The 21,367-nt window shown below is 50.3% G+C and overlaps 1 long non-coding RNA gene across 1 annotated transcript; it reads left to right on the forward strand.

Annotated features, from left to right (window-relative positions):
• Nucleotides 1-18,407: 18,407 nt before the first annotated feature.
• On the forward strand, nt 18,408-20,743 carry LOC127689922 (uncharacterized). Its single transcript, XR_007978958.1, has 3 exons — nt 18,408-18,770; nt 19,244-19,486; nt 20,570-20,743. It is a non-coding gene; the product is annotated as an uncharacterized LOC127689922 (long non-coding RNA).
• The last annotated feature ends 624 nt before the right edge of the window (nt 20,744-21,367 follow it).

Genomic DNA, 21,367 nt, shown 5'->3' on the forward strand with positions numbered 1-21,367 from the left:
CGGCGGCGGCTCCTCCCTCCTCAGCTCCCCGCTCCTGTCATCCGCGGGGCTGGGCTAGGCGGCCGCTCTCCCCGCCCCCCCACGCGACACCCCGAGGTGGTGAGTGCTACTCCAGCCCCAACCTGGGGTCCCTTAGCCCCCACAAGCTCAGGGACAGAAGTGGGGACTCTGACCAGACAGTCTCGATCCTGCTCCTCTGGTGGAGAGAGGAGAGGGGTCCCTGGAACTCAGGCTTTGAGCCTGTGGTCGCTCAGAGGCATATGTCATACATGTGCCAAGAGTCTGCCATGTAAGGGGCAACGAACACTGGGTTTCTCCATGGCCAGGTCATCCAAAGCCATTGCTTGCTGTTTCTTTTGGACTCAGTTTCCCTCCACTGGAGAGCATAGGTGCTCTGAGTAACATCTGGACTAAGATCTTTGAAGATATTTAGTACTCTATATCCCAAAGCTCAAATGTACGTGTGTAGTCACTTCTGCAAGTCAGCTTCCTGGAGAAGCTGTCTCAGACCACCCTGTCCCCAGCACTGTCCGAATACACACTAGCACCTAATACACTGAGCTTTTAGACAGTCCTTTACAATGCACAGATAATGCCTGCGTGTGCTTTACCCCTCCCCCACCCTCTACCATCACCATCACAGCGTCCTCGCTTTGCAGAATCTGGTCAAGACAAAGTGAGGGGGTACCCACCCCATCCGTCACCGAATGGAAGCCCAGCACTACAGAGCTCTGAGGCGGGGCACCATGGCATGCCTGACTCGCATGTGGAAGGCTGATGTGGCAAACATCTTCTTTGGTCTTAAATCTCAACTAAGAGGCCACACGGGCTCCAGAGAAGAGGTCCAGCTGACCCGAGGATACACTAAGTGCCCGCACAGTACCCTCCATGCAAACAGCTGCCAGCTTTGATATGGCTTTCTGTGAGGCAGAGTGGGGAACGGTGGAAGGAGCCGGGGGCTGCGCTTCTATCTATCAGACTCCTCCAGATGTCTCACCCAAGTTCAGGCGAAGAACCAGGCTTTCTCATTCACAGGTTTTACCAAAATATGTCTAACGTTTTAAACTAAAATTTGAAAGCTGTGCTTTTTTGTAAAAAAAAAAAAAAAAAAAAAAAGAAAGAAAGAAAGAAAGAAAAAAGAAAGAAAAAAAGAAAGAAGAAAGAAAGAAAGAAAGAAAGAAAGAAAGAAAGAAAGAAAGAAAGAAAAAATTGCCGTTTTAACCAGTTTTAAATTTGTGTGTGTGTGTGGTGTGTGTACATGTGTGTGTGGAGACACCGGTCCGTGTCAGGTAATTTTTTTCCCCTGGATCTCTCTTCACCTCATTTTTTGAGAAAGAGTCTCTCTCACTAAACCTGGAGAGCCAAACTCAGGGTTCCATGCTCACATAGCAAGCTCTTTACAAACTGAGCTCTCTCTCCAGCACCTATTTCAACCATCGGTTAAGCTTACTACTAAGTAAAGCCCCAATGTTGTCCAACCATTATCACATCCCATGTCCAGATTTTTTCCATCAAACTAAGCAGAAGCCCTTCAGCCACTGAACAGCAATCCTACACTCTCCAGTCTCTGGGACCTCCCCTCAGTCTCTGGGACCTCCCCTCAGTCTCTGGGACCTCCCCCCAGACTCTGAGACCTCCCCTCAGACTCTGAGACCTCCCCTCAGACTCTGGGACCTCCCCCCAGACTCTGAGACCTCCCCTCAGTCTCTGGGACCTCCCCTCAGGCTCTGGGACCTCCCCTCAGACTCTGGGACCTCCCCTCAGACTCTGGGACCTCCCCCCAGACTCTGAGACCTCCCCTCAGACTCTGGGACCTCCCCCCAGACTCTGAGACCTCCCCTCAGTCTCTGAGACCTCCCCTCAGGCTCTGGGACCTCCCCTCAGACTCTGGGACCTCCCCTCAGACTCTGGGACCTCCCCCCAGACTCTGGGACCTCCCCTCAGGCTCTGGAACCTCCCCTCAGGCTCTGGGACCTCCCCTCAGGCTCTGGGACCTCCCCTCAGGCTCTGGAACCACTATCTCTCTCTGTGTACTTGGTTAGTCTAGCTACCTCAAAATGAGTGGAAAGCATAGAGCCCTTTGCTCATTTCGGGTCTGCCTTAGCACATCTTTTCAAGGTTTAACCATGTTACAGCAGGTGGCAGAATTTCATTCCTTTTTACGGCTGAATAGTACTCTATTGTGTGTCTATACAACATTTGTTTATTCATTCATCCATCAAATGCACACTTGGGTTGCTTCCACTTTTGATTCCTGTGAATAATTATGCTATCCACACATTTGTAAGAACATCCCTTTGGGCCCCCACTTTCCATTCTTTGGGGTAGAGAACCTGAAGTGAGATTTCTGGATAGTATGATAATTCTATGTTTAACTCTTTTAAGGATCTGCCAGACACATTTTAATTTTTTAATACAGTATTTTAGGAGTTTAAAGGGCTCTCACCTGCAATTACCCTGTGTAACTCCCATAAAGTCTATTAAAGTTTCAACAGGCTCCTTTAAAACTGGCTAGGAAATTGGGGCTCACACAAGATCACTAGGCTCGAAGTATCAAAAGCAAGACCCAAATCCAGGTCTCCGGACCCCAGCAGCTGCTTGCTCTCTGCTGTGCAGCCCCCCTGGTAGTTGAACCAGCACTCTGCGACACAGGCTCTTGAGTAGGTAGTTTGGTGTCTGTAAATGCACCGCAGAGCACAGAGGTCAGACTCCAGGGCGTGATTGACACGACCAATTCCAAAGCTGTGCTTTGCAGGTGTCTCCCTGAGAGAAGACATACACCAATCTGAGGTCATACAGGAAGTGACAAGAGTCCACTTGTCTTCTCCCGTCCTGTCTTCTGTTGCCTTTCCACACCACCCTAGCCTGGGGAACTTGTTCTTCCATTGTGTCCCTTCCTGCCGAAGGAGAAAGAATGTCTTCTGTCTCATGGAGAAGAATCCAGTTATTTAAAGCTAAGCCTATTGACCCAGAGCACCTGGTCAGGCTGTGCCTAAAATAAACCACTAAGTCAGACGGGATGAAAGAGCTCTGTCTGCTGCAAGGAGACAAGGCCAGAGAGGTCCTGGGATGATGACACAGATGCCCCAGCTCTGAGCCTCCAGGCTAGAGGAAAAAGAGGTTTCCTCTCTCCATCCACCTGAAGTGCTCCCTAGAATGCAAGTGTCTCCTTCATGCTGATTACACAAGACCTGCGTGATACCTGAAGAATGAGGTCATTCACCATGTCTTTCCCTTGAAGAGGAAGCATCTGTACTATTCTGACAGAGAGAAATCTGGAGGAGGGTAGGTTCAGGGACTCCTACTAGCAAAGAGACTTTCCAACATTGCCCTTAAGAATGTGGCCTTGGACTCAGGCTATGTTCTTAGTCCAACCCTGCCACTTGCTGCAGAGTCCACTGGGAAACATTTGTGTGTCAGATCCTGGTGTCCTCACCTGGAAAGTGGAGCTGGCTCAGCATCTTTGGCAGGAAGTCATGGGAGAATTAACTAGGACAGGCCTGGTGGCCAGCCCAGCATGGCACAAGTAAATATGACTGATGTCATTGGCTTCACTCACAAAAACCTTGACTGCTCTGGACTAGAAACTGCTCTGCTGGGGATCTGGGTTCTTGCACACCATGCTATGACAAGGCCATAATGGAGGACTTGGGGGCCCTGGCAAGTGGCAGAAGAAATATGGACAATGGTCGCTGATAAAGGAAGGAAGGAAGGAAGGAAGGAAGGAAGGAAGGAAGGAAGGAAGGAAGGAGGGAGGGAGGGAGGGAGGGAGGGAGGGAGGGAGGGAGGGAGGGACAGAGGGAGGGAGGGAGGGAGGAAGAAAAGGGAAGGAGGGAGGGAGGGAGGAAGAAAAGGGAAGGAAGGAGGGAGGGAAGGAAGGAAGGAAGGAAGGAAGGAGGGAAGGAAGGAGGAAGAGAAGGAAGGAAGGAAGGAAGAAGGGAAGAAATGAAGGAAGGAAGAAAGGAAGGAAGGAGGGAGGGAGGGAAAGTAGAGAGCGCGAGGGAGGGGAAGAGGGAGGGAAGACCGAGATAGAGGCATGGACAGATGGAGGGGTAGAGGGACCTGGTAACAGACAGGTATTACTTTTTGTTTTGCCATTTCTTCAGTGTTCCTCTCTGGTACTCAGGAAACACTCTGACAGTGGCAGCTTGGTTTAAATGCGCCAGAAGTCCCCTTTTCTTCCCTTCTTATGGGGAATTCTTGCCATGCCTGAACTTTAAGGAGAAACAAGGTGTAGGGGAGGAGCTCCAGTTTGTTCCTGGAGCCAGGAATCCCGAGCCAGGTGGGAATCCCCACACCCACACGTAAGTCTATGTACGCCAGTGTAAGCACAAACACAGTTGCCCAGGCAAGCAGTCGTTTGTATAGGTAAACATAAACACCTAATGACGGGTCCACCTGTGCATGCTGAATGCACTACAGTTTGAATGCAGTCCAGAATTTCATTCTGGCACTTCCATGTAGGCCTGAAACTCACGGGATTCGTTTCTTATAGGGACACCACTTAACAGCAGCGAGAAATTCCCAATGTTTTCTTGCACTGGAACTCTAAACAAAGATTTAAAAAAAACAAAAACCAACAACAGCAACAAAAACCACTGTCAGTTAAAACAGCTTCGTGAAGTCACAGGGAGATTGGGAGGTGAGCTCCTTGCAATTCAGGTTAATCATGGATATTTAGGGGGGTATTATTTTGCCATGTTATATTAAGAGCAGAGCCATCACAAGGAACAACAGATGCTTTTATTGTTTGACTTAGACAATGAACTTACATATTTTGGCTACTTTTCTGCAAAAAATAAAGCCATGTAATTATTTCAACAAAGCCTTCATGTGAGCGCAGACATTCTTGGGCAATTTCAGCATAAATATGGCTTTCATAGAATGAATCAATACTGAACCAGGTCGATCTTAAAAACTTAACACTTGGGGTTATGTAGCTAATTTGAGATTGACCTTCGTGGCGTTTACTCATCGATTGGAAGAGGGGGTAAAGCAAGGATTTCCCTTCTCCCCATCCTGTTTGTAATAGATTTCAATGCTGTGCACAGAATCTCGGGCTAGGATCTCATGGCGGCGGCAGCAGTATCTATCTCAACGGTACTGGGCAAGTCCCTTAGTTATGTAGGGGCCCTGTTTCTTCATCTACCATGAGAGGTTTAGAGTAAACATATGTATACAGAAACCTTGGATCCACACCTACATATCGAGTGTGTGTGTGTGTGTGTGTGTGTGTGTGTGTGTGCGTGTATCCCTGCAAAATATGCAGTCTCTCTACTGCAGGCAAACAGACAGAATTATAAATGTTTAATCACAGGTACTCAGAAATAGACAATAATATGTAAAATAAATACTAAGATTTCTGCCTTTAAGTTTTATTTATCTATCTATCTATTTATTTATTTACTTTATTATGAGGAGGCGTGGAGATGTCAGAGAACAGGTGTCAGGAACTGGCTCTTGGCTCTCTCCTCCCACCACAGGCTCCAGAGAACCAAACTCAGGCTGTCCAGCTTGCAGGGCAGTCCTGTCCCCCACCTCCATCTTTTTGAGATGGAATGAACTACTCAGATTCATGGATCATATAAATTCATGGATGCCCCCATAAAGCATAGTGCGTGTCACTAAACGATCCAGGTCTAGCCCCTAGAGGGAAGGCAGCCCCAATGGACTTCTTACAAGTCCTAACAGCACCAGGTACTGTCACCGTGCTGGCCTAGCTGAGCAAAGACCTGGATGTGCCAGGCCTTCTTCCCTTAGGTGGGGATCTCCCGGGCTTACCCTGTTCCAGCTCCTGTTCAACACTGACTGTCACATGAGTCTAAGGCTGTGGAGACCCCAGGAAGCAGAATGTCCCAACCGTGTTCTGTCAGCCCCAGCTCTGAAGCTGAGAAGCCAACCCAGGGAGTCCCTCTGAAGTCTGAAGTCTGCAGGCTCACAGTCGTAATTCTCTCTAGAGTTGAGGCTGGGCTGGAGTGGGAGGTATCCAGACAGAGAGACAAACAAACAAAAAGCAGAAACTCAGGCTACACCGTTTCCCATCTTGTCCTTCAGGCCTCTCATCTACACTTCATGATTTTTTTATTTTTGTTTTTTGTTTTGTTTTGTTTTTTGTTTTTTCGAGGGTTTCTCTGTACAGCCCTGGCTGTCCTGGAACTCACTCTGTAGACCAGGCTGGGCTCAAACTCAGAAATACTCCTGCCTCTACCTCCCAAGTGCTGGGATTAAAGGCATGTAACACCACTGCCTGGCTATGAAACTTTACCCAACTATCTTCTATACAAAATCTCTCTGAACCTGATGGGTGTGATGGTGATACGCATGGGGTGTGGATAGGCAGGGGCAGGACAGAGGCAGGGGCAGAGGCAGACAGATGTCTGTGAGTTTAAGGCCAGCCTCATCTGCATAATGAGTTCCAGGATATCCAGAGCTACACAGTGAGACCCTGCTCAAAAACAACAAAAACAACAACAACAACAACAAAATTACCTTAGGTCCTTCTCCAAGGGCTAGTCCTCACTCCTCAGCAAAGAAACTTCTCTCCACAACAGACTGAGACTGAAGAAAACCACAACCAACCAAAAATGAAGAATTGTAGAGCCCAGGCCCAACTGTTCAGAGCTCCTGAACCTAAGGCCCAGAAATAACTTCAGAAGAGGAGAAGGAAAGATGGCAAAGCCAGAAGATCAGGGGGTGACTGTGAGATTGTGTCTCTTAAGAACATCAGAAATGACATCTGCAGTAGCTCATAACTGCCTAAACAGAAGCACAGCACCGGCAGACATACTAACATGGACAGAGGAAAGGCCTCCACCCTACCCAAAGGATGACAGGCAACAGGGAAATGGTAAAAGTGGGGGAAATGGTCTTATGGTCTTCCCCAGAGAAGAACACACCAATTGGTACCCAACAGCAAAAGGGCAGCCCCCTAAAAAAGAAAAATACATATATGTATATACACAATATACATATGTATATATACATATACAAACTATATGCATGTATATATACAAAATATACATACATATACATTCTATGGACTGAGCAGGCTGTACTTAAGTATTTAAGAATGTCTTTGTGTTTATAATCAATGAGATGGAGGCCATGAATTAGAAAGAGCGAGAAGGAGTCTGAGGGAGTTTAAAGGGAGAGAACAGAAGGGGGAAATGACATCATTATATTATAAACTTGAAAATAAAAAAGCAACCTCTGAACACTGCGTCTTCTCCAGCCCTCTCTTCTCCAGTTCCCAGGCCCCTCCTCCACCTGCCCTGCCCTGTCCTTCGGTGAGGCCGACAGGCACTCTGGCATTGCCGCAGCTCTGACTCCCACAGACATGGACTGGCCTGTGGCGCGGGGACTCACCCCTTTCTTGTGAATTGACCTCCTGTGACCATTTCCTCCTGCAGACACTTGGTGCTCAACTCCCTCGGCTGTACCTCCAGGCCTTCTCCTGGAGCCTCCACAAGCACTGACTGAATGCCCGGCATGACTGTCTCATGAGGTGCCAAGCACCTTCCTATACCCCCACATGTCACAGCCCCACAGGTATGGCCTTCCTCGTGAGTCTGAGCCCCAAGTTTGGCAGTCCTCAAACTGGCATCTCTGGCCTCTCAGGGTGTGCTCTCGGCAGGATGCTGGCGTCTGCAGATGTACCAACCTCAAAGCCAAAGACGGTTTGGCAAAGGCTCAGCCTGCCTCCCTGCAGTCCTCCTGATTGTCACTGTGGGGAGGGTTTTTGGGGGGCGGGGGAGGTTCCAAGTGTTTTGTGTTGTATTTTATCTAAGATCTTCACAAAACAGGGTGAGAGTTAGACATGTCAACACAGGCCTTTAGTCCCAGAACTTGGGAGGCAACATAGATGGATCGCCTGAGTTTGAAGCCAGCCTAGTCTACAGAGTGAATTTCAGGACAGCCAAGGCTACACAGAGAAGCCCTGTCTCAAAGAGGGTGGGGTGGCAGAAAGGGTCAGAACTGCTTTTGCATGTTACACAAAATGCGGCAGCTGACAGTTCAAGAATGTGTAACACGCTGAGAGCTGACACAGCTCAAGTTCGGGACCCTCCAGGCTAAAGGGCATGTTCCTATGCTCACAGTTTACGGAAGAGTGTGAGGGACGACCCAGTTAATCTGCAGCCTTCACCTCTCTCTCTCTCTCTCTCTCTCTCTCTCTCTCTCTCTCTCTCTCTCTCTCTCTCTCTCTCTCTCTCTCTCTCTTATTCCCTAGCATCCCAGGGGGTCTGGTGAGCATTGGGTGTCTGATTCATTTTCAGGTGGGGCAGATTTGTGAGGTTCATAGGTTATTCATGCTTCTATTCTGCGAAAGCAACGGCTTGCAGAAACTCGTTTCCAGACTCCCAACAGTTCATCCCAACAGTCCAAACAGATCTTTGCTTTAAGACAAGATCTTGCTGTGGAACCTTGGCCTGGCTTGTTTAAATCCCATATGCCTGTGGACTTTTCTGGGGGGAGAAGAGAGAGAGAGAGAGAGAGAGAGAGAGAGAGAGAGAGAGAGAGAGAGAGAGAGGATCTCAAGGAAGAAGTGTGACAGAAGCTTCTCAGGCAGTTGGCTAAAGAAAGCCAACTTCCAGATTTCCATGATATTTGTATACTCTTTTTCACAATTTGTCATTTGTCTTAAATGTGTGTGTGTGTGTGTGTGTGTGTGTGTGTGTGTGTGTTTGAATGGTATCTGTACACGTGTGTGCACAGATCCTTATCAGGTGTCTTCCTCAGTTGCTGTCCACTTTATATTTTCAGACAGGGACTCTCACTGGACCTAGCGCGTACTGATTCAGCTCAACTACTTGGAAGCAAGCGCAGGGCCTTTGCTTGTTTCTGCCCCACCAGCTCTGGGATTACAGGTGCATAGAGCACCTGGCTTTTCTGTGGTTGCTGAGGGATCTAAACTCAGGGCTCCAGGCTTGTACCAGATGAGCCATCTCCCCAGCCCCTGTCGCCATTCTATCATTCCAAATTAGCAATCACATTTTATCTATTTTTAAACATTTTAAAGAGACTCATTTTATGTGTATGGGTGTTTTGCCTGCACGTATATCCGTGTGCATCACATGCCTGCAGTGCCCGCAGCAGCCAGAAGAGGGCGCTAGAGACCTTGGAACTGGAGCTACAGATGATTGTTAGTGGCCCTTTGGGCATTGGGAATCCAAATCAGACCCTAATCCATTCCAGGAATTTCCTTGGATCCCACAGAGGCACAGAGCTGGGCTGGCAAGGGCTTCCTGGATCTTCACTGAGGGGGCCTCCTATGTCTTCAGTCTACGGGGAAGTTACATATTCATACAGTGCTGAGCATGTTTAAAATTGCCACCTCCTGGGGAAGAGATCTTCCTCCACAAGGCAGCCACGAAGACAGGACCCATGGTCATGACCTGACTTGGATGAGGAGTTCTTCCCTAGAAAGTCTGCCTGTTTCTCCACAGGCTTGCTCTGTTAGTGCTCACTGGGAGAGGCTCTGAACCAGAGATGCATCATGCAGCCCTTATGCCCTCCACGGTCCCTCTGCAGGACAATGTCCCTCTTGTCACTGTGACAAACTGTCAGCATAGAGGACAGAGGGATCACTGGAAGATAACAGTGAGCCTCTCCAGCCACCAGCACAGAAACTGTGAGCAGGAAGGAATCCCTCCTGTCAGGTATTGAGGCAGGAGACCAGGGTGGCTTTGTCCAGTGAGTGTGCAGCAGGGCACACGGGCTGCTAAGGGTCCTTCTCGCTTGGCCTGCCCCATCTCACCTCTGCCTTCTCTCTAGGCCTCCAAAGATGCTTCACCAACCTGAGGTTTAATGTCACCAGTGCCAAGGGCTCCTCCCCACCCTGAAGCCTGGCCTAACGTTATTACCTATGCACACATTGTGATCTAGTGTGTGTGTGCCTGGCCCCTCTGGAGTGCACGGGTTGTGCCTAATCTCTCACAGAAGACAGCTTTCTGCATAGTGGAGAAGAGCCACCAGGGCCCCAAGGGTTTCTTCTACTGGACCACATCTCTAGTCCCTGCTGCCTGCCATTTTAACAGGGTTGCTAGAACCTTCCCTGTTCTGGCTTCCCTTCCTGTCCTGCCTCTCCCTGCTCACGCCACAGCACAGGCTGGCCTCGAACTTGAAATCCCCTCACCTCAACGGGCATCTTTCCGAATGTGAGGTTACAGATATTTCACCACCATGCCTGGGTAACATTTCCCTTTAAACAGAACAGACCAATCCAATGCAACAGAAAAGGTCTATGCAGGCCCAGGACAGGAACTATCACCCGCTGTGGGAGCCCATCAGCTCTGTCTGACCGCTGCGCTGAGCCCTTCAGCTTTGGCAAAGCATGGTCCTGTGGCTCTGGTGTGGATCACTAGGTGAGAACTGTGACCCAGTGCATCCTTTCCTGAATATTTGGAACAACAGTCATGGACACGGGCGGCTTATTCAGAGGACTGGCTAGAATCCAAACCCCAACATGGTCACTTAACACTTGCAAAATGGTGATACTTGTGATAGTAAAGTCAGAGGTCCATCCCACAAGGAGCAGAGCTCCGGAGTAGACTACAGCATCAGGGAGCAGGAGAGCCCAACCTCAGGCCACCCCATATCATGGAATGCTGCATTCTTAGCAAAGCTGACCCCATCTTTTTAAAACAACTCCAGCTGACAGCGTGAAAAGATCAAGTATGGCATTTCTCAAGAGTTTCACTGGAAGGTCACAGATAACAGACCAAAACAAACTTATGGCCAATGGGTTTGGAAACCCCTGGGACGGCTGCAGGTCAACGGACTTCTCCTGCAAGCCCTCAGCATGCCGGAGTCTCCACAGCACGTATGAGGTTCCCTGACTTCTTTTGGTCTAAAATATTTATCCTTTTACTGTGTACAGCCTGTCCATGGTCCCCAAAGGAAGCACACTCCTAGGGCTTCTATATTTATTTGTTTGTTTTTCTTTCTTTGTTGTGGGGCTAGTGACTGAACTCAGGGCTCTGAGGATGCTAGGCAAGCGCTTGACCACCCAGCTAATTCCCAGCTAGCTCCATTTATTTCGTTCTTTTAGCTGTTGTAAGCACACCACCCACTCCCCAGACCCTAAAGGTCATGAAACATCTCTGGATGGTTCATCTCAGAGCCTCTGTCCTCAAACCAACCCTGCGTTGGGGAGAATGTCTATAAGGTGAACCCAAGGTTCACAGTCCATACGGCAGGGCAGAGAAATTCTGAGAGGACTTTCTCTGTATGCACCTGGATCAACGGGTTGAAATGACAGTCATCAGATGGGCAACACTGCAAGTCATCATAGCCTAGGGCAGAAATAGGGCTCAGAGAGAGACAGAGACAGAGAGAGAGGCAGAGACACAGACAGAGAGAGACAGAGAGACAGATAAACACAGACAGACAGACAAAGAGACAGAGACAGAAAGAAGAAAAATGTATTCAGGTGTGTTTTATATACGTCTATGCACCTGTGCAGGCAGTGCCCACAGAAGCCAGAGAGAGTACCAGATGCCCTGGAACTGGAGTTATAGATGGTTGTAAACTGTCATGTGGAAGGCAGGAATTGAACAGGGTCTCTGCAACCAGTTCTCTTAACCTCTGAGCCATCTCTCCAGTCCCTTTCTTTCCCCTTTTTATGGTCACATGTATCCCAGGCTGGCTTCATACTTACTACGTGGTGAAGGACGACCTTGAACTCCTGATTCTCCAGTTCCCCCTCTGAAGTGTTGGCCTCTCTGACCACACCTAGCAGAGACGGGTGCTGCTCTGCAGCTCTATATCTATGATGGTGTCTATGCCACTGGTGGGGTTGCCCTGTGTCTCTTACAAGATCCGATCACCCCTCCACTCCAGGTAGACATTTCTGAAGTGATGAGTGAATCTGGGATGGTGTGGTTGGGATAGATGACTTTTCAAGTCTCACGGAAGGTGAGGCTTATGGAAACATGAAGGAGTTGCTTAAATTCAGAAAAGGGGGCCCAGTCAGCAACGACAGGGGTGGAACCTGAGCTGGGCTCGAGGGACAGAAAGCCCAGGCATGGTGCTGGCCAAAAGGACACAGTGAGTGTCTGTAGCTGAAACAGCCTCACATGGGAGCATCCAACATTTAAAGTGGCGTCTTCAATGACGCTTCAGTTGGGACGTTGAAACTAAGCAGAATGAACCAATTGTCCGTCAGCCTCAGCTGCTCCATTTGACAAATTTCAGCCGGAGCCACGGACAGCCACCCCCAGCGATGACTGTAGCAGGCCCTGGTGGTGGCCCAGCGCCACACTCCGGCCCTGAGGAAGTGGCGTCATTACCACAGCTTCATGCCTGTCACTCCCATTGTACAGACCATTCAGCCGAGGAGCAGAGAAACAGCTTAACTTGTCCCCCGCACCGCTGGTGACCTTTGCATAGTCACCAGCGGTGGTGGCGGCATTTGCTGCCACCTTTCCAGAGCAGATTTGACACAGAAAATTTCAAACATGTGTGAGCAGTGAGGGCGGTCTACCTGATCACCTGGCTGGTTTCCCAGCAGCACCCGCAGTTCGTTTGAGGCCAGTCTGATTTCTCAGGGTGTTTTGGATTTTTATATTTTTGTGCTATTTGTTACTGTAAGGGTCGGAGAACAACGTTCAGGTGCCTCCTCTTCTACCGGGCTTTTATCCATTGAGATATCCTCCTGTACACCTTGAACTAATTTGAAGAAAATCTCTTGTGTTACATGATATCATCAGTAGACTTTGTGCCCTCCTGGCAGATGTACCCTAGGCTAGGGACACCCCCATCCTGCCCCTCTCTCACCCACTCTTCCAAACACCTTGGTATTTGGACACAGATGTGAGCCACGGCACCACCTGTCCCAAAGCACTGACCAGTGCGTGGCTAGCTTCTCTGAGTCTTCTAAGTCTCCGCTCCTGGAGCCTCTTCCCTCAGGCTGGCGTCTCTGCAGACAGAGACAGCTGAATGTGCTGGTGTTCTGCCTGTCGGGGTTGTTGCTGTGAGCACAAGTCTTTCTAGACTAGGTTAATCCTAAGCTCACACTCTGACCATGCCCTTAAGCCCTGTTCATTCCTGCTTTGGGGCAGGGGAGGCTGGGAGAAGAAAGGACTCTCTCCCCTTCCCAGTCCAAGAGCAAGAAATACTGAAAAGAGGTAAGTAAGCTTTCTCAGTAGTTTGGCCAGATTTGGGGTGGAAGTGGGGTTGGGGGTGGGGGCAGGGGTTTTCGGGGAGGGCATACAGTACCTATTATGGCCAGCAGGTGTCACCAAAAGACTGAGCACTAAAAACCTGTGGGCTATATGGGCAGTTACTATGAGGTTTTCTTTCAGTATTAAATCCTATCAGACCTGGGAGAACAGAATGAAGCTTCCCCCATCCCCCTGCAGATTTATCTTGATCGGTCTGTTGCTACTTGGATCTCAAGCGAAGCTTTAGTTTGAAGTGTGTTTGCATCAGACCCTAGGGCCAGCCTGGTGTCAATATTCCCATTCTACAGATGAGGAAACTGAGGCTCTGGAAACCAAGTGGTTGCTGATGTTACACAGACACTAACGGGCAGAGCTTTGAGCCTGCGTTAGGATGTAACTCCAGTCTCCTGGTTGTTCTGGACACTGTACTGAGGGACGTCCCTGCTGGCCTGGTCTTCGGGAGGAGACCATTGTCCTTGGCTTTGGGGGACAAGATGCTCTAGGCGTGGCAGGAGGCCTACTGTCTTCTGAGGGCATCTTCGTCCAGGTCTCAAAATCTGCTTTTCAGCGAAGGGGGGGTCCAACTCCATCAAGGGCTTCCAGATCCTGCTTACATGAACACAGACACAGTCACACACACACACACACACACACACACACACACACACACACACATGCATACTAACACTCAAATGCATGAATTGGGAGAGAAAGACAGCCCCAAGACTTAGATGTAAGCAGTGTCCCATGGTGCTTGGGGACAGTGCTTGGGGACATTTGCCCCAGGGATCCTCTGTAGGTTTCTCGTCTGCATTTTTTTTTTAAAGATTTATTTATTGTATGTACATGAGTACCTTGTAACTGTCTTCAGACACCTGAAGAGGGCATCAGATCCCATTACAGATGGTTGTGAGTCACCATGTGAGGAACTGAACTCAGGACCTCTGGAAGAGCCTACAGTGCTCTTAACCACTGAGCCATATCTCTAGGCCTCTCATCTGCATTTTTATAAACAGTCTTCACTCTAGTTTATCAAAAGGCCTAATACAGTGCCTGGCACATGCTGGCTATTCAAATCCTTGATTGAAGCACAGAGTCCACAAGACCGGGGTTGAGCTTGCCTGGTCCCTCACCCATGTCCCATTCTGTTTGGTAGCAATCAATGGCTTTGTTTAATATGCCTGATCTCATTCAACCTAATGATGGGGCTTATAATGTCCATCTCACAAATGAGGAAACTGAGGCACAGAGCTACGGAAGGATTTCCCTGTTACTGTCCGGCAGATGCGCTGAGATCTGCCTATCACGGTCTGTTTCCACCCCGTGTCCCCTCTCTGCCCCTGCAGGATCTGAGAAGAGGGAAGTACTGAGTCCAGATGACAGCCGTGTTTCTAGACGGGGTGATAACTTGAGAGTCTATGGAGACAGTGGCATCAGGGTTTTGCCCCATTTGGTGGCAGGAGCCTCCACATGGCCAGAAGGTTAAACTGTCATGTCCACGCTCCCCAAAGGGATGGTTGAGGGAGACAGAGTGCATCTCCCCAACTCTGCTTATTCTCTGTGGAGTCTACATGCCTGCTTCCCCCGCCCACACACACACACACACCCCGGCTGAGTATATAGTCCTCAGTGAACCTTGAAACTGAGAAGCTGGTTGTGAGGCGTCCCCTTGTGTCTGAGGACAGCACAGCAGCGTGGCCAGCTGTGCTGAAAATTGACCTGACTCTCTGCCATCCAAAGTTGTGTCTCACAGGTAAGATACAACCTGCTCCATCCCATCCCACTTGTGTCCGTATCCAAGTCTGATACCTCCCTGAAAGGACACACAGTGTCCTGCATCCTGGGCCCCGTGTTCTCTGATCTGTCACAGGGCAGGCCTCTGGGGAGGCGGGGGAGGGCTGCCAGTCACAGTCTGTTTGCTGTTGCTGTGGTAAATGACAACGGAAGACAGAAAGGGGGTTATTCGGCTTACACTTCCAGGTCACAGTCCATCCTTGAGAGAAGTCAAGGAACATGGAGGCAGAGGCCACGGAGGAGTTCTGCTGACTGGCTTGTTCCCAGGGGCTTTCCCTCAGCCTGCTTTCTTATGGAACCCAGGACCACCAGCCTGGGATGACCCCACCCACAGTGATCTGGGCCTCCCATGTCAACCAGTCATCAAGAAAAGGCCACACAGACATGCCTACAGGTCCCTCCTCCCAGACAACTCTAACTTGTGTCAAGTTGACAAAAAAGTAACCAGCAACACTCCCCGAGGTGCCTGGGCCTAACTTCTGCCGCAGCATTACGAGAGTTGTCAGGGTCTCGGTGTGGGATCTAACACACCGGGCCACCTGTCTTCAGCAGGTCTACTGACAAGCAAGTCACAGAGGAAAGTGATGGCATTGAGAGAAGAAACAAAGATGTCCAGGCCCCTCTGGGCCCGCTACGGAGGCCCTGGCGTGACGTTAGCTTTAAATAGAAAGAAGAATGAGCCACTGCCCATCATCACTGCTAGACTCAAGCTCCTCATGCAAGGTGGTCTGTCAGGCCTGTGTGGGAGCTCTTCCCAGGAGACAGACATGCTCCCCTCTGCCTGGCTCCAGGGCCTCCCAGGCTTTCCTTCTACCATGAGATTCCTGGGGAAATTCCAGTTCTTCAGGGAGACCAGCACAACCCTGCTCCTCACATAAAAGGAAACCTCTTCCCATATCCACCTTGGTCTCAGCCTATGTGGTGATTTAAATATGCTTGGCTGAGGGAGTGACACTATTAGGAGGTGTGGCCTTGTTAGAGTGGGTATGGCCTTTGTTGGAGTGGGTGTGGCCTTTGTTGGAGTGGGTGTGGCCTTTGTTGAAGTGGGTGTGGCCTTGTTGGAGGAAGTATGTCACTTTGGGAGTGAGCAATAAGACCCTCCCCCTTAATACATAGGAGCCAGTCTTCTCCTAGCGGCCTTCAGAGGAAGATGTAAAATTCTCAACTCCAACTGCACACCATGCCTGCCTGGATGCTGCCATGCTCCTACCTTGATGATAATGAACTGAACCTCTGAATATGTAAGCCAGTACCAATTAAATGTTGTCCTTATAAGAGTTGCCTTGGTGTGGAGCTGGAGAGATGGCTCAGTGGTTAAGAGCACTGACTGCTCTTCCAAAGGTCCTGAGTTCAAATCCCAGCAACCTCATGGTGGCTCGCAACCATCCGTAACAAGATCTGACTCCCTCTTCTGGAGTGTCTAAAAACAACTACAGTGTACTTTACATAGAATAAATAAATCTTTAAAAAAAAAAAAAAGTCAGGGCGGTGGTAGCGCACGCCTTTAATCCCAGTACTTGGGAAGCAGAGGCAGGTGAATTTCTGAGTTTGAGGCCAGCCTGGTCTACAGAGTGAGCTCCAGGACAGCCAGGGCTATACAGAGAAACCCTGTCTCGAAAAAAAAAACAAATCCAAAAACAAAACAAAAAAAAATTGGCTGGGTCATGGTGTCTGTTCCCATCAGTAAAAGCCTAACTACGACAGACTAGTAGTAGGACCGTAGACCACCTCCCCTCTCCTCGAGGGGAATAACTCAAGGCAGGGGCCCAAGGAGTGAAGACATCTCCCTATATATTAACTCACATGGGACTGGGAGGGGTAATGGGTACTCCAGTCTATGCCTGGGACCTGGCTATCTTGCAGGTGTTCTCTTTGTCATCTCTGGACATCATGAGACGAGGGGCCAGGACAGAACTCTCCCAAATGATCAAGGGGAGGGGTCCAGGAGAGCTGGTAGCCTTGACTCGCGGCTTGGCGATGATGCCTATCACAGTCACTGGCCCAGGGTTCCAGTGGGGTTTGCTGTTTCCCGCATGTCTAAGACAGAGTTTCTTTCTATTGGTGCAACAAAACACTATGACCAAAAAGAAGTTGGGTGGGAAAGGGCTTATTTAGCTTATACTTCCATATTGCTGGTTATCATTGAAGGAGGTCAGAACAGGAATTCGAACAGGGCAGAAACCCAGATGCAGGAGCTGATGCAGAAACCATAGAGGGGTTCTGATTAATGGCCTGCTTCCCCTGGCTTGCTCAGCCTGCTCGCTTACAGAACTCAGGATGGCCAGCCCAGAACGGCACCACACACCATGGGCCGCCCCCCCCCCCCCCCCCCCGCAGATCAAAGATTGAGAAAATGCCTTATCTGGGCGGTGGTGGCTCACGCCTGTAATCCCAACACTCCGGGAGGCAGAGGCAGGTGGATTTCTAAGTTTGAGGCCAGCCTGGTCTACAGAGTGAGTTCCAGGACAGCCAGGGCTATTACAGAGAAACCCTGTCTCGAAGAAACCAAATCCAAAAAACAAAACAAAAAAGAAAGAAAGAAAAAAAAAAGAAAATGCCTTTCAGCTGGATCTCATGGAGGCATTTCCTAACTGAGGCTCCTTTCTCTGTGATGACTCTAGCTTGTGTCAAGGTGACACAAAACCACCCAGTACATCAAGACACAGAGGATGAACTGAAAAGGCTGGTACTGCGAAAGGTCTCAAAGACGCCACACTTCAGGGAGACTACACACCACCAACTCTGCCCCAGATCCCACACCTGCACAGCCCTCCTCACCCCTATATTGTAGTGGGTCATCTAACCATCTTCCTCTGAGCAGCCACTAATGTTTACGGAATACATCCTGTGCTAGATTTGGGATGGCCACTAGGGGGCGTTTGTGAACGTAGAGGTATTACTCCCACCCTGGAATAGCTAATCTGCTGGGGCCCTGAGTGAAGGTATGTCAGGGTAGCGGGAAGGATCCCAGAGCCGCGGAGTCCATTCTGCATCCCCCTGTTCCTGCTCATGTCTCCTGAACGGCTGTCTGAGGCCTCTCCTGAGTAACTTTATTAACTTTGTAGTGAATGTTTGGTTTGCAGACAGGAGACCTGAAATGTTATTTACTGCAGTGCAGGGACAATGAGTTCCGGGAGTTTTTTGTGCGAGTGCAGACTCAGTTACAGATTGACAGGACTTTCTGGGGGAACAAACAGAGAATTCACCACACTCCCGGGGAGGGCCATACTGTCTCATTCCTCTGCTTCTCCGGGTGTCTTGTGGCTTCCTCTTTCACTTACCAAGCAGCCGTGCTCATGTGACTGTGTGCATTTATCTGGTTGTGCATTAAGAACAACTAACTGCCCTGGGTTAGGGAGAGAATTTACTCCAGCTCCAACTTCAGAGCCACCGCCCCCTTGACTTTTAGACTGGACCTTAGAATTTTTGTCTCCTGTTTTGTTTCCCCAAAAGCCAAGTCTGGAGATAGACAAGGACCTTTCCAAGGTTAAAGCGGGCTTGGGAACAAAGCTGGTAGGAACACCAGTTTCAGTTTCCAGGGTACAGTTGGTGGCCTGCTGGGCGGTAGCAGCTGTTCTGAGCCACCAGCTGTTGCCTGACTGGAAATGTCCCACCCTCCTCCATCTCCCCCCTGGGCAGTCCTCTTGTGACACCAAGACAGTCCTCCAGGAAGCTGCAGTGAGGTCTTCTCAAAACAGAGAACTAGACAACAGCACTGTGGAATTATGGGACACATTGGACAGCTCAGCAGGATTGGAGAAACAAATCTGCCAAATGGGGCTTGAAGAGTGGCTCTGGCCCCTGACTCTCCCAGAGGTGAGGCCCGTGACAACTGGGGAAACCCCTCCCCCCGCCTTCCCTCCTCCCCCTGCCCGCCCTCCTCCCCCGTGCGCGCGCTACACACACACACACACACACACACACACACACACTAACCTATGTCCTACTGCTATCCCCCCCCCCCCTTTTTTTTTTTTTTTTGGTTTTTCGAGACAGGGTTTCTCTGTGTAGCCCTGGCTGTCCTGGAATTCGAATTGTCTCGAACTCAGAAATCCACCTGCCTCTGCCTCCCAAGTGCTGGGATTACAGGCGTGTGCCACCACGCCCGGCTGCTATCCCCCCTTATCCGTCCAGTCTCTTAATGAAAGCCTGAGCACTAAGGTTCCAAATTCTAAGAAGTTCCTCCCAGCCCCTGAGCTCTCCAATTGCTAAATCACAAAGCATTCCCAGTTCCTCGTGTATCCTGAGACTGCAGGGGCCCTGAGTCCCCAGAATCCTCCCCCTTGCAGCACATGCCTCAGTGTTGCCCTCCTAACACACTTGACTGGGGTGGCTAAGTCGCTGACTCTGAGGCCCAAGCTGATCGTCATCCCGATTGGGACAGCAGAGCTGAGTCGCTACCGGATTCCCCAGGCGGGCGAGCCTTCTATCCCGGATTACCGTCCAACTGCAGTTCCGATCTTGGCCACCCGGGGTGCACGTCTGCAGAGAGGCAATTCACATCCCCGCAGGGGACTAGATCCCTGAGCAAGGTATTGGGGGAGAAGGAACTCAGACCTCCCTCTGCCCTGATACCCTCGTCTTTCTATGGGTAGGGCCAACAGAGCTACTCAAAGCAAGTCTTTTGGGACACCCTTACTGAACTAGTAACCACTGAGGTGAGGTGAGAATGGTCCCCAAAAGTGCCAAAGTTTTTAGAAAAGCTGGAGGGCCCCAGCAAGGAGTCTTCACACCCATGGGGAGCCAGCCTTGGTCCCAGCTTCTAAAAGGGAAGCCAAGTCCAGACAAGACAGGGCTCCACCCAGACCACTCATGCCAAGATGAGCTCATTGCCCTTACCCGGGGTGCTCCATACTTGGGTAATTGTGAGTTTGGAAGGGAGAATCTGGATACTGGGGATAGGATCATGATGATAACTCGAGCTGTGGGGTCTAAAGCTTTGTGGGAAGGAGCGGTCCGGGAAATCAGTTGTAATTTCAAGTGACTTTGAGTAAGTCATGGGCTCCCTCCGGTGGTAGAAGAAGGAACTGCACCCTAAGACAGGCCTCATACAGCTCCGTATAAAGGAAGAAACACTTCTAAGATTTAGTTTGCATTCTGTAGTTTAGGACAGCTCTGATATGTAGAAAACCTTAGAGTGACAGGCATGTTCAGTAACTCTCAGCATGCGAACTCTCCTGGATAGTGAAGGGAGATGCCCTGGCCCAAGAGCAGGTCACAGAATCAGAATGGCCATGGAGCAGTGAGCCTCAGCCCCGAGGCTGAGCGTCAGCCTGGGCGAGGGTGGCAGAGGGCATAGGGATAGCAGGAAGGCTTTCCAGCAATCGCATGCTTGTGCCTAGCTCTCCCTGCTCAAGGAGGGCATACGGTTAGGCCCAGGCCAGGCAAAGACCCCAAAGTCCATCTCAAGTGGACCAGTCTGGCTGGCCACCTAGAGAACAGAGCAGGAGACAACATGGTGGTAGACAGAAGGAGAAGTGACTCGCCCAAGACCATTTAAGTGGTGGGCTGGTGTATAGAACATTCTGGAAACGTGACTCCTTCCCAGGGCTCCCACTTCTCTTGAGTAGACCACAGACCTTGAATAATACCTCTTCCCATTTGCCTTGCCCCAGCATCCAGAAACCCTGAAGAGTTTGCCTCCTCCCCAGCCCTAACCCCAGCCAGATGGTCTCCACCTCAGCTCACTCCTCCCATCCTCCAGAGGGAGCTCAAACGAGCAGTTCTGAGTTCTGCTTAAGGGTATGAAGTCGCGTTTGTCAGTGGTGTGTTCTGAGCCTAGCAGCCAGACTTTACTTGTGTGCCCTCTGGCCTCCTCTGACACACACGCCTCCGCCCCAGGCTCCTCTCATCTCCTAGCTCTGACAACAAAAGGCAGGGAGGGCACCACCCTGTCTACACAAGTCACTACCGTTTGCGGAGAGGGAGATCAGCATCCCCTTCTATACAATGGCAGAGGTCTCTCAAAGGAGTGTCCTCGATTACCTATGGACGGACGGAGGGTGGGTTGGCAGGCTTCAGAGCCTGGGGCAGGGGTTGGCATAGAAGGCTTAAGTACCAAGTGAATTGGCCTGCCCAGCCTGACTGTGTAGTTCACCCTAATGCAGCTTGTTTCTTTCCTAACGGCTCTGCTCAGATACTCAGATGTAGATAAGGAGGCCCGCCACCAGATGGCGCCAGCATCCTGCCGGCTCTCCGGTCTCCTTGGAGATTCCATGGGAATGGAGAGAGAGGGAGTTGGACCTCAGTGGGTCTCTGCCCAGAGGGATGGCCCTGAAGCAAGCAATTAACAGAGGACTCGCTCTCACCTTCACTCCTGACCCAGGGACAAAGCAAGCCAACATCCAAATAGATGGGCAGGGGTGGGTCCAGCTGGCGTTCCCTGGACCCCGCCGACCCAAGGATGGGCTGGG

This window comes from Apodemus sylvaticus, chromosome 7, assembly GCF_947179515.1.
Source record: "Apodemus sylvaticus chromosome 7, mApoSyl1.1, whole genome shotgun sequence".
Classification (NCBI taxonomy): domain Eukaryota; kingdom Metazoa; phylum Chordata; class Mammalia; order Rodentia; family Muridae; genus Apodemus; species Apodemus sylvaticus.